The following is a 12808-nucleotide window of genomic DNA, read 5'->3' as shown; positions in this document are numbered from 1 at the left end:
GTCATCAGTAAGTGTGACTGATTCCAAGATGATTGACTGCTTGGAACTCCAAAGGATTGACTCAGAGGAATTGTTCCTCTTTGTGGACTATGAAAGTGAGTTGAGGGAGCAACTTGTTTTTTTTTTCTTAATGGAGAGAGAGAGAGAGAGAGAGAGAGAGAGAATCAGAGACAGAGACAGAAAAAGAGAGACAAATAGAGACAGAGAGACACACACAAAGACAGAGACAGACAAAAAGGCAGAGAAAGACAGAGACAGAGATAGATACAGAGAGAGAGACAGAATCAGAATCAGAGACAGAAACAGACAAATAGAAAGACAGAGAGACAGACAGAGAGACAGTGACAGAGAGAGAGAGAGAGAGAGAGAGAGAGAGAGAGAGAGAGAGAAGTGGGGGGGAGGGTGAAGGAGGGAGGGAGGCAGGAGAAGTGTTCATTTTAATATGGGACAAGAAGTCTTAAACCAGAGAAACAATATTCAATTGTGAAATTTCAGTTCAAATCAAGAGTTCTGCTGAGTTTTTTTGTTTTGTAACCCTCTTAGTAGAGCCTAAAATCCCAGAACTGGAGGGCAGCTTAGTCAAGTAAGCAACCTACCTTTAAGCTGATCTGCCCCTCATCAGTTCTGGCCCAGACCAGACTGGAAATTCTCTTGAGAAAATTCTAATGCACATGAGGACAAACCAGGACCCTAGTCTCCCTCCCTCCTCCTTTTCCCTTCTCTGTCTTCAATTCCTTTGCTTGCTTTTCCTCCCAGTTTCTTCCTGCTTGTAAACAATAAAATCATGTGTGAGAGTATTCAGATTTCTGGAGGCAAATTGGGGAAGAGAGCAAAGAGGCAGTTTTTTTCATAGTCCCAGGTATTCAACAGATCCTTCATAAATTTCCTGTGCCTTCGGGACCCTTAAGCTCTCCCCTAGGTCAGTAGAAAGGAGAAGATCACATAACCCAAGGGGAGAAGACAGAAGTGTTACTCCGTTACCATTGTATCTAAATAGGTCATTAATTGGTAGCATAGAGGAGTGGGAAGAAGACAACTTCTAGAATAAGAGAATTAAAGTCCATTTCTTATCTCTTAGGGTTATTTGCCCTATTTCTTTGGGCTTAGCCAGTACCTGGGTTGTTTTTTAGTCATATCTGACTCTTCATGACCCTATTTGAGATTTTCTTGGGAAAGATACTAAAATGATTTTCCATTTCTCCAGTTTTTTAAAAATTTATTTATTTTTTTATGAGGCACTGAAGCAAATAGGGTCAGTTAATGACTTGCCCATGATCACACAACTTATAAGTGTCTGAAGTCAGATTTGAACTCAGAAAGACAAGTCCTGGACTACCCACTTTATATACATTATATTATTTTAGTCTCTTGACAGTCCTTTGGTACTTGCTATAGGTATTATCATCTACATTTTACAAACAGACAATATTGAGGTCAAGAGAGATTAAATTCATTTTATGATAATGTAATAATAACTAATAGTAGTTAATATTTATATAGTACCGACTATGTTAGACATTGTTTTAAGAACTTTACAAATATTTCACTTGATCCTCATAACAACCCTGGGAGGAAGATGTTATGATGATCCCCATTTTACAGACAAGGAAACAGAGAGAGGCTAAGTGATTTGACTAGGGTCAATCATTAAGAAACAGAGATGATATCTGAATGCAAATTTTTCTGATTTCAGCCCCAGCTGTCTATTCCCTGCATTCTCTACCTGCCCCATAACAATTAGAGCCCTCTAGCAAGTAAGGACTACAACTTGGGTTATGGATTTGGATCTTTCTGACTTCAGGTACTATACTCTGTATTAGAATATAGCCCAAATATATATTATAAGTATGCTAGTCCCAATGGCTCTCCCCAGTGGGTCCCTTGGTACCATTATAGATAATGCCCTTGACATGTTTCTTCTACTGGACCTTTGCTTCATTTCTTTTTGTGAATCAATCAACTCACATGATTAAGATTGACCTGTAACTTCTTAAAACATCAGCCTAAATTGTAACTACCTCTATAGCATGCTTGGCCCCAAGAGGTAGAATATGAAGCAATGGAGGAAGTTACAAAGAGGAAACTTTAAGCTTGAGGAATCTTCTTACCAATTAGAGTCAACTAAAAATGAACTTATCTCAGATAGTAGTGATCTCCACACTAGAGGTGTTCATGCAATGAATAGTTGACCATTTTAGGGGAGACTGTTTTGAAAGGGATTCCTATACACACATGGGTTAGATTAGATGGTCTCTAAGGTCCTATCAAATCTGATAACCCTAGTATTCCAAAAACCTATGTAAGTATATTATTGCCTATTAACAACAGGGTCTAGAATAGTGCTCTGAACATGGTAGACCTGATCAATGCTCAGGAAATTTAATTGAAATAATGAAGACAATAAGTTATGGAAATTGATAAAAGGGAGATGGTGTGACAAGGTGGTTTCTCTTTTTTTTCATATCAATTGTAAATAATCTCCTCAACCAAAAAAAGTAAAAATAAAAGAAAGTTAATAAAAAGATATCCCTTACAAGGGTAGTTTCCCGGGCAATGGAGGTGATACTTCTATTTCTGCCCAAGTGAGTTCACATAACATTGGGCATACAATTGAAATTGAAATCCAATTTGCCTCTTTCTTGTATTGTCTGAGGGAAGTCAATCTTCATCTTTGACCTGGTTTGCAGACTATAGTACTAGGTTTAAGAACAGATTGAAAAGAGTACTAGTTGCTGATGGCATTCTTTGTTCCTTCATTTCTCCCCCAATTCCATGCCTATAGAATTATTTATCCCACTTCAGGAATCTTTCCATTCTGCAAAATCATAGGAAACCATACCCCATCATCACCCTCTGCCCTTGGGACCCTTCTCTCTGATTGGAGTGGAGAGCTCTTTTTACAACTTTCATTTAAGGATGGTTCTTAGATCAACCATCTCTTCATTTTCCACTGGGCTACATTCTTCTAGACTTCTCTATTATGCCTCAGTAAGCTACCCTCCCTTCCTTTTCTGTATTTTCTTCCTCCATTAAAGTGTATGCTTCCTGGGGGCAGGGGCAGGCTTTTCTTTTTGTATTTTTATTCCTAGTCCTTAGTAAAGTCTGGCACATAGTAGTTAGTCATTTGATATATATTTATTGACTCACCAACTGACTGAGTCATTCAGGTTGTAATTAATTTCCTTGAACTTTGTGCTATGCTGTAACATATTTAGTCAAAAAATAATATTTGCTTCATATAATTCTTTTGGCTTTAAATCTATATTCAGAAAACTCAAGCAATATTTGTTGCTAAGAATGTTTTGTTCTAGTAAGGATGCAAGCTCTTCTATAAATCACTTCTGAGGATCCCTTGATAGTTAAGCTGTGAAAGAAAAGGCAAGATACAAGTTGCTAAGACCTGTGAGAGTTATATTGGGAGTAAATTTCAATGCCCACTTAGCCAGCAGCTACTTCTAGTGATGGAGGAGGATTGTAGGGGGGAGTTGAATGATTTCTCTCTCTTCTTTAAAAGAGAATGAGAATCAATCAATCAATCAATCAACAAGCATTTATTAAGTGCAGACACAGCACTGGACAAAAGGGAATAAGCCTTCTTCTGGGTGGAGAAAAATTAATTGTATAAGAATTTCATATTTGAGCAAAGGAAAAACCTTAAATGAAGCAATCCCTTTCTCTCTCCTCCCTTCATCCCAATTTGACTCCATATGGACAAAAGATGCAGAATAGGCAAGCAAAACTACTACAGACCTTCAGAAGTGAGAAGGAGACTAAACAGAGAAAAAGTCCTCATGCAGATATGGTAGAGAAAAGTTTCGATAATAACTACCAGAAGATTGAAGACAAATATTGGACTCCAAGTTGGCCTGAGGCCCCAAAGCTGAAATCTTAAAACAAAATATTTATCTCTAACATATAATCTAATATGGTCTCTGCATAGCATGTAGTCTATAATAAAGTATCCTTAATAGATTCTAATATAGAACTTAGACAGACGGAATGAAAAATTCTAGTGAAGTTAGCCTATGTTATAATATGTCCAGATCAATGACAGTTACCAAGTTGTATTTATGTGTTGCTTATTTAAAATATTTGTTCTTTAAATAGATTTTGGTAATAATTCTGTTTTTATAAGACCTGGAATACTACTGATTAAAGACTCAATGGACCTGAGCAGAGAAACTCCCCCATAAATTTGACATTAAATTTATGGGCTTTCAGTTGAGATTATGATATTATGCACTCAAAACTGTTACCACTATTTGGTGACAGCATACTGCAATTTCAGGCTCAGTTCATTGATGTAACAAACCTCATAAGAAAGGATGCTACATATCTAGACAATGAATGTGTCAGAAATATCACAAAAAATTCTTCATCGAGGTTAGAAGATAAAAAGACACAGTACTGTGATTATTCTATAAAATGCTTCCCCAGGTATTAACCCCTTGAGGAAGACTACTTGTCTGACACAGATCCTTTCTCACAGTTCATCCTCAGACTCACAAACAAGGGAGCACTCCCTTCCTATGTAGAGACCACTGAGACCCATCATATATCTCATTTTCATTCTCAAAAATATCATCACTCCCAGAGAATTGGCCCCAGAATCTTACATTCTCAGGGCTCAGAGAATCAGTGGAGTGCACCAAACTCCACCTAGCCCCAATATTCACTCTTGCAATATTGCCAAAATCAAGGATTAGCCCAGGATAAAACCCAGTGCCTTCTCTACCCTTCACCTCTAGAGCCAGAGAATCTGTACTCAAATAAATCCTTTACTGAATGAACTTTCAGTCAAAGGAAGGACTGAATCACAATCCCTTTTAACATCAACTTCATTACAAATTGATTCTCCATTCTCCTGGACATTGAAACTCCATCACAAACATCAAGGGGCTAGATATCACAACATTAAAGCAAAAAAAAAAATTACCAACAAGAAAAGAAAGTCTTGATTGCCTTTATAAACTGGGAGATCATCTACCAGGCAGATTTTAAAATTAGATTCTACCTCACAAGGTTGTTGTGAAAATTGAATAAAATAATAGATGGAAAATCCTTTACAAACTTAGAAAAAAATTAAGGTTCAACCTGTGGTTTCATTTCTATGAGAGACACATAGATGAGGAAATCCTATTAACCAATTCAGGTCAGTACCTTCTCTGCAAGTTAGAGCCTTAGAGAATTGTTAGAGCACAAGAAATTGCCTAATGAACCAGTATGTGTCAAAAACAGGACTTGAACTTGTACCTTTCTAACTCTGAGGTCAACTCTTAATCCAGTACTATTGCCTTTTCAAACCTTAAAATGCTAAATAAATGCTAACTTATTATCATCATTATTATTATAGCTAGACCTGATTAGTGCCAAAAAAAAAGAAAGAAAACCATGAAGTGGTTCAATTATTTGAATTTGCACTGCATATTTCCATTAGGTTGGGACTAGTTACTATATTTTACATAATTATAGCTTTGAATGGTGTAAATTCAAATGCATGCTTCCACTTCACAGAATTTATTATTTGTACTAATCAGGACTTAGCTGTATGCTCTCCTACACAAGCATCCACCTTCCCCCAAGGTTCTCAACCTTACAATCTGAGGCTGTCATCATTAGTAGCAATATGTATGTAGCTCCTAGCCTACTACCTGAAGCCAAAAACTTAGCAAGTCTTTAAAAGATGCCCTCTATCTAGACTGATGACTAGGAGGCAGTTTTACATTCCTCCCCAATCCTCACTTCCAACAAAGAAAGGCAACTGTATATTCTAACCTGAATTTTCAGAATCTAAACCATAATCTGAAACACCAATCTCAATGGAAAATAAAGCTTCATTTCAAAATCAAACTTGAAATTTTGCACAAATAAGTGAGTCTGACTGGTGTCAACAAAGGTGTTGAAGGTCTGTACTCAAGAAAATTAATTATTGTATGTGACAAGAAAATTATTAGACATTTAAAAGGGATCATTTTTGTCTTTGGATTTTCAGAGCACAGAAAATCTGACTAGAATTGAATGAAATAATATATAGAAAGACCTTTACAAACTTTAAAAGATTACGGTTTAAACTGTGGCTTCATTTCTATGAAAAATACATAGAAGAGAAATCCTATAAATCAAATCAGGTCTTCTTAACTAATAGACCTTCCTTGATGGAATTTTCAGAGAGGCTGGTCCTTTACTTCCTTTGAGTACATTCTAGGTGTTTCAATCAAGTTGTAACAAGATTCTAGCATGGCGGAAAGATTTGGGTTTATTTTGACTTCTTAACATCTCTCTAAAAATAATAAGATGGTGCCAATACTCCTGCTTTCTATAGCACAAAGAGCCACACAGACAGGTCCTGGCAAATTTCACAGATCAAATAGTTTCATCTTATAGGTGTGGAAAGAAGATATAATCAAGCTATTTTTCATGACAAACAAAGTGCAATGTCAATCTCCTTTTATAAATCAGACACTGTGTAAAGCACAAGACTCAAAAAATATGTTCAGAAGTCATTGCCACATGAAAAAAATTTCTTTCCTTCCTTCCTCTTCTTCACCCCCCCCCCCAATTCTCCTCATGGTGTGTTAGGATCAGAATGTTTAAATATTGAACCAGGGCCAAAAAAATGATGTGTAAGCCTCAATAAATTTCATGAAATTTAAAAATGATATTATTATCCCATCTGACAGAGTGTCTTTCAGAGACCTGAGGCTGCGTGGCCCAGATTAGGGACCTCCTAATGAAAAATAAACATGGATCCCATTTGACTTACAAATATAGTGATATATATTACACTCCTAAGACATATATTCAATGAAGTCCATTTGCAATTGCTACTTACTAGTATCAATTTTGCTTCCTGCTCAGAGCAATGTGTTTTTGTCAAATACTATGATAGTTACAATATAGTGCTTCTTTCCCGAAACACAACAAGACCAAACAAAGAAGAGAAAATACGATAGGAAAGGCTACACGTTCTATATTTAAATGCAATCACCTACCCAAATTCATTACTTGAAGAGATGAAGTGCTAATACTCTATGAACATGCATGTTGAATATACACATTTATAATATGCAAATGTGAATATTATTTGTATACGGTACACATGAGATGCATTGTATTTGTTTCATTCTAGCAGTTGCTTCTATATAGTATCTGTTCTCTTCCATTCCATCTCCTAGTATGAAATATATTCCCTAAAGCCAGTTATATTGGAGAAAAGGCCCATATTTTTCCCCTTCTTCTGTTGCTATTCTTTACAGGAACACTTTATGCAAATCACCTCTCTTCTTTTGCTATCTCCCGCTGTGCTACACAGAGATGGAGAGGAGGGAGAAGGAAACTGGGGGTGGTGGGAGGTAGTTAGGGGGAGGGGGGCGGGGAAGGAGCCTTGTTCGCTATCAGCTGCTCAGAAGAGCAAAGCAGGGACAAGATTGATGATGCTTTCTGGGTGTAAGGGAAGATCTCCTCCTTGTGAAAGGCTGCTTATGAGGCCTGATAGACTTGTCATCTCTTAATAAACATCACTGATATGTCGAAAAGGAGAGAGCCCAACCAAGCAAAGGGAGGACATAATACAGCACCAGTGCTTGCTTCTCTCCTGACAATTTACTTAGAGAGCCCCCTACTTCCTCTTCCAGGCTTCATCTTCAAAGGCAGGTGGTGCCTTTGATGGCAACATTTTCCTCCTCCCTATGCTCTGGTCTCTAATGCCATGGGACCCATCTGAAAGTTGTACTTCCCTCCTAGAATCCAGAGAGATCAATTTCTTCTGTGATCCAGGTTACCGCATTCTCAGTTGCCTGATGTGACTGATTATACTCTCAAATCCCTCACTTCTACTGAGTCCTTCATCAACAATTATACCAAAAGAGGGTCAGTGACTTTGTGTGCTTCTTACTATTACTTCCAAATGTTTTCACAAAAATCTGATTTCTTTTCTATTCCTTCAGGTATATTTCTTCTGTTAAAACAGGGGTGCTTTTTCTTGGTTTTTTTTTTGGCAAAATTCTGAAGCCTTCTCAGAATAATTATTCTCAATGCCTAAAAGAGGATATCAGTTATCTTTTTTCTCATTCAATTTCACAGATCCTCTGAAATCTATTTACTGAAACTTTAGGGGCCATGGATCCCATGTTTAGAACATACTTATTAAAGTATGATATCAAAATTTCTAGGGATTAAGAAGTCTGTCCAAGGTGTCTGTTCCATCTCCTTATGCAGCTCCTGAAATCTTGTTGCTGTTCATCCTTTGTTCCTGAAGAGTGGCATTGACATCACAGAGTAATGCCTTGACTTGAGCATCAATCATATTTAAGTAAGGAAGAGTTGTGTAAAGCCTTACTCTCTCTCTTTCAGAGTCATCAAAGTCTAGTGGGAAGACAAAAGTCAGGATGACTTTCAGTGGTCTGAGATGTAGTGGATGATGATGGCATCTTTGCTCTAAGCACTCCACAACATCTACTTCCATTATCTTCATGGACATTGGAAAAAATCATTCTCATCCACTTATTCCACTCAGGGAAGTCTTCATATGATTGGGTTCAATATCCCCATAACTTTCTGAAGGGTTCAAGATCTGTTGGTTATCCTCAACCTGGTCTAGTCTGTTTACCAAGGTGGTTTTACTGAGGTGTGGCCCTTGCACATGCAAAGCTTTTTGAAGTCAAAGGCAAAATTTGGGTGAGTGGTGGACCCCAAAGATGGAGGAACACTCCTGAAAAGGCTTGGAAAACCCTCTCCATAGAGATGCTAGTAATCTTTGAACACCTGAAATCCTCTTAACTCCTACAAGAATCCTGTGTTGATTAATCTGAGGGAAGCTGTTTCTTTTCACCATCTCCCCTCTCCCTGCCCTTATTTTCAAGTTATAAATAGAATTCCCACTGCAATATAATGAGACAGGCACTACCTAGGACTTAAAAACAGGTACCCTAAGCTAGAATCAAAAGCCTGTTACATATTTTCTTGCTGAATGGCCTTTAAACTTTTTTCTGGATCTCAGTGTTTTCATCAGCAAAATGGGAAAGTCATACTAAGACTATCAAATGCTAAGCATCTATTTACCTCTAAACCATGAAATTATGGATCCAGTATAAAAAGGATCTACCTCACAAGGTTGTAAGATAATATATTCAATGTGATCTGAGCACCATCATTATTATTATTTCCCATTATTATTGCAAGGATTCTTCATGTGTTTTTGACATACCATCAACTGACGTCTATGCCCTGCCTCATGTTTTTACTTGCCTGAAATAAAATCCAAAAGATTACAGAAGAAACTTTTTTTTTGAAACAGTCATCATATTATTTTAAAAATAATTCTATAGTCCTGGGCTAAGATCACTTCTATTACTGGAACTAAACCTCCTACCAAACAATGACTGATTCCATATTATAACTTCTGGTCCACATTGTGCATGATTAGGAGATTAACAGATGTGGAGTGGCTGAAGCTGCTTGTGATAATGTTCTGAGAACTTCATTGAACCTTCATGCTAAGTGAACCTTCTGCTACAAAAATTCTAGGATGGTCACTCTGCTTGTCCTAGCTGATCCATATTTGGCCAAAGTCTAACTTAACACCAACCAACACTTCAAAAAATGCTGGCTGAGGAAAAATATTCTACAGCTTGGGAAGGATGAGAAGGATGAGCTAGATAGCTAGCTGAATGAAAAGAAAGAAAGGAAAATTCTAACCAGAACTGGCACTACAAAGTCACTGAGGTTTGGGGACTATGACCCAGGTTGTCACCTAACCTCTAAAGGCCTCAGTTTACTCACCTGTAAAATAGAGATAATAATATTCTCCTAACCTCAAAGGTATCTTGTTGGGAAAACACTTTATAAGTCTTAAAACTTCATAAAAATGTGAGTTATTAGTATCACTATGGGTTATAAGGGTCCCTTGCCCCTCAGTTTTAGGACCTGAAACAAGATTTTCTCTACTTTTTTTTTTATCCAACACAGGAAATTGCACTTTTGATATTTTGAAGTCTTTTATGTGGCATACGTGTGTGGCCAAATACTGAGCTTATATTTTCATCTTGAAATAATTGTGATTAATAAATTATAATGAAGTTACAGCATAAGCCTGGTTCCCAGGGGGGCCACTTTATGTTTATATGCCCAGAATCCAGCCTCAACCTGAACTCAAAAAGGTCAATCACCATGGGGATTCGGAGTTGTTCATGTAACAGGGAGCATGTGTGTGTGTGTGTGTGTGTGTGTGTGTGTGTGTGTGTGTGTGTGTATGTGTAGAAAAGAGAAAGAAGGGGGGGAGAGGAAGGGAAAAAGGGGGGGGATGGGGATTCTAAGTCCTCTTTTGTTCTCTGTAGAAATACTGAGCCTAGATATTTTTGTGCTATGTACCTTGTCCTCAGATCTGTTTACTATTTAAGGATGCTTATGCCTGAATTATTTAATTTATTTATCTTGAGGAAAGAATGCAGGATTTTTGCCTCCTAGATCTAGCATCTTTTCACTTTACTAGACTGGGATATATCCCATATGTTACCAAAAGACACACTAATTATCTTTCCTCTCTTCTTCGATCCCCCTCCCACCCCATACATTCACAGATTCTGTGTAGTATAGTGGATAGAAGACTGCAGTCAGGAAGATCTGAGTTCAAAACCTGCTTTTGAACTTTACTAGCTGTGTAACTTTCTTAGCCGTTCTGAGTCTCAGTTTCTTAATCTATATATTTAATAAAAACTGTAGTTTCAGTTTCATATATGTGATGGGAGGAAAGGGAGTTGATCATGGTAATTCTCCAGTCAGAAAGGTAATCTTACAAAGATCAGAGACAGAAAGCTGGAAGAGATTTGACATATCAGTTAACTGAGGCTGAGGGAGTCTAAGGAACTGACCCAAGGTCCTATAGCTAATGAGAGTGGAAATCTGAATGTAAGCCCTCTGACTTAGAATTAGTTCTCTTTCCACTTTGCAAGACAAGCCATTCATTTGTGGCTGACCTATAAAACAGAACTGACAGACCTCATTTTTGCTCATTTTTCCTTCAAAATATGAATTTTTATGTAAATTTCAATTATTTTTTGAAAATGTAAATTCTGTTATGTTTGGTAACCAGAAAAACTGGGTTATCAATATTGGTTTAATATGTTGACTGGAACAGGTAATTGACTCAGTGGACAGAGTACTTGACCTGGAGTCAAAAACCTGAGTTCAAATCCAGTCTCAGACATTTGTTACCTGGGTGACTCTGAGCATGTCGCTTAACTTCTGTTTGCCATAACCTACTGGAGAAATAAATTGCAAAACAGGGCAGTATCTTTGCCAAGAAAATTCCATGGATAGTGTGATCCATGGGATTTGGAAGAGTCAGATGTGACAGAACAACTAAACAGCAATGCTGATTAAGTTGGTCAGTTAAGTAGGGGAGTGGGGAAGAAAATGGTTTGAATGAATCTGTCATTTAATCAACTGGTTATTTAAGCACTGAAGTTCTCTGAGGGTAAGGAACTGTATCTAATTTATTTTTGAACTCTCCCAGGTCCCAAGAAGGGGCTTCATATCTTTTTATGAATGACTGAATATATGAATAGTAAAATATTCTTAGAAATGATATTTTTATAATCACATAATTAACTAAAACTAAGAAGCATTATTTACAGGGAATTTTTGTCTTTTCTCATAGGTCCCTCACCTGAAAGTATAGACCAAAAAACTCATCTGTATGGAGAATTTTTTCTACTTTTCATTCAACTTCATTCTATTCTATGATCATTTAAGTGGCTAGTGGGTACAAGACACAGTAAAGACTAGAAAAGGGAGAGAATGTCTGTAGAACTTATTTTATAAAACATAAAACGTGTTTCTACAGATTGGAATAGAATGCACACCAAGAAGAGATCCAAAGTACATGCTATGAGAGAGTAATTTTGTTTTGGGGTCTGTTTTTTAGTTGTATTCTATTTTTTTTTTTTTGCTATCAGGTTGTCAACTGTCACTTTCCAGTGTCTTTGAGTATAGAATTATTCTCCCCATCCCATTTTTTCCACTCCTGCTCCCTTCTTATTTGCCACTTCTCATCTTCAACTCTTGATGACTTTACAGGCAAAGAGAAAAATGTGAACAAAGCAAGGCGTGTTTAGCGATCACTTTCACTGGTACGTGGTTATTGTTTTCCTTCATCTTATGAAGGTTCTTCATTTCTGAAAAATACTCTTCTGGTAAGTTGAAAGGGTCTCCATTAATTCTAAAGAGACAAATTTTATGTGTTTCTAAGTCCGCAAATGAATACCTACTTAATACTTATTAATACTCAAAGTTGATGTAATTAAGTATTTAATACTAAAGAACACATTTAAGAATAAAACAATACAACCAATGAAAGAAACCACATTCTCTTAAATTGGCAAAATGAGGAAAGATTAAAATGATGATGAGAGAGAACATTGAGCAGAATTGCTTTAGTCCTTTCTTCATTTTATGAAGCAAGATAAACAAAGGGATCACATGTATAAAGTAGCAAACTATGGGATTTTAGAGACTAGAAACTAACAAAACTTGCCCGTACTGTATCTGATGTATCTGATGATGTACTGATGATGACTGCAGGATGGTGCTCATAGGGAAGTAGTCAGCTGCTCATGAAGTATACAAAATGCAAAGTAGACTTTAGATGAAACTCCTCATAAAGGAAAATTATCATAATGCAAATTTTGGGGTATATCTATATATAAAGGAAGCTATACAGAGTAAGTTTGGAAAGGGATGACAATACAGATAAGCATAGTCCATTAATATTATATTTAAAATAATAGTAAATTGACATTTGGTGAAGACT

This window comes from Macrotis lagotis, chromosome 2 (assembly GCF_037893015.1).
Source record: "Macrotis lagotis isolate mMagLag1 chromosome 2, bilby.v1.9.chrom.fasta, whole genome shotgun sequence".
NCBI classification, from domain to species: domain Eukaryota; kingdom Metazoa; phylum Chordata; class Mammalia; order Peramelemorphia; family Peramelidae; genus Macrotis; species Macrotis lagotis.
The sequence above is the reverse complement of the archived record's forward strand: the minus strand, read 5'-3'. Positions refer to the sequence as shown.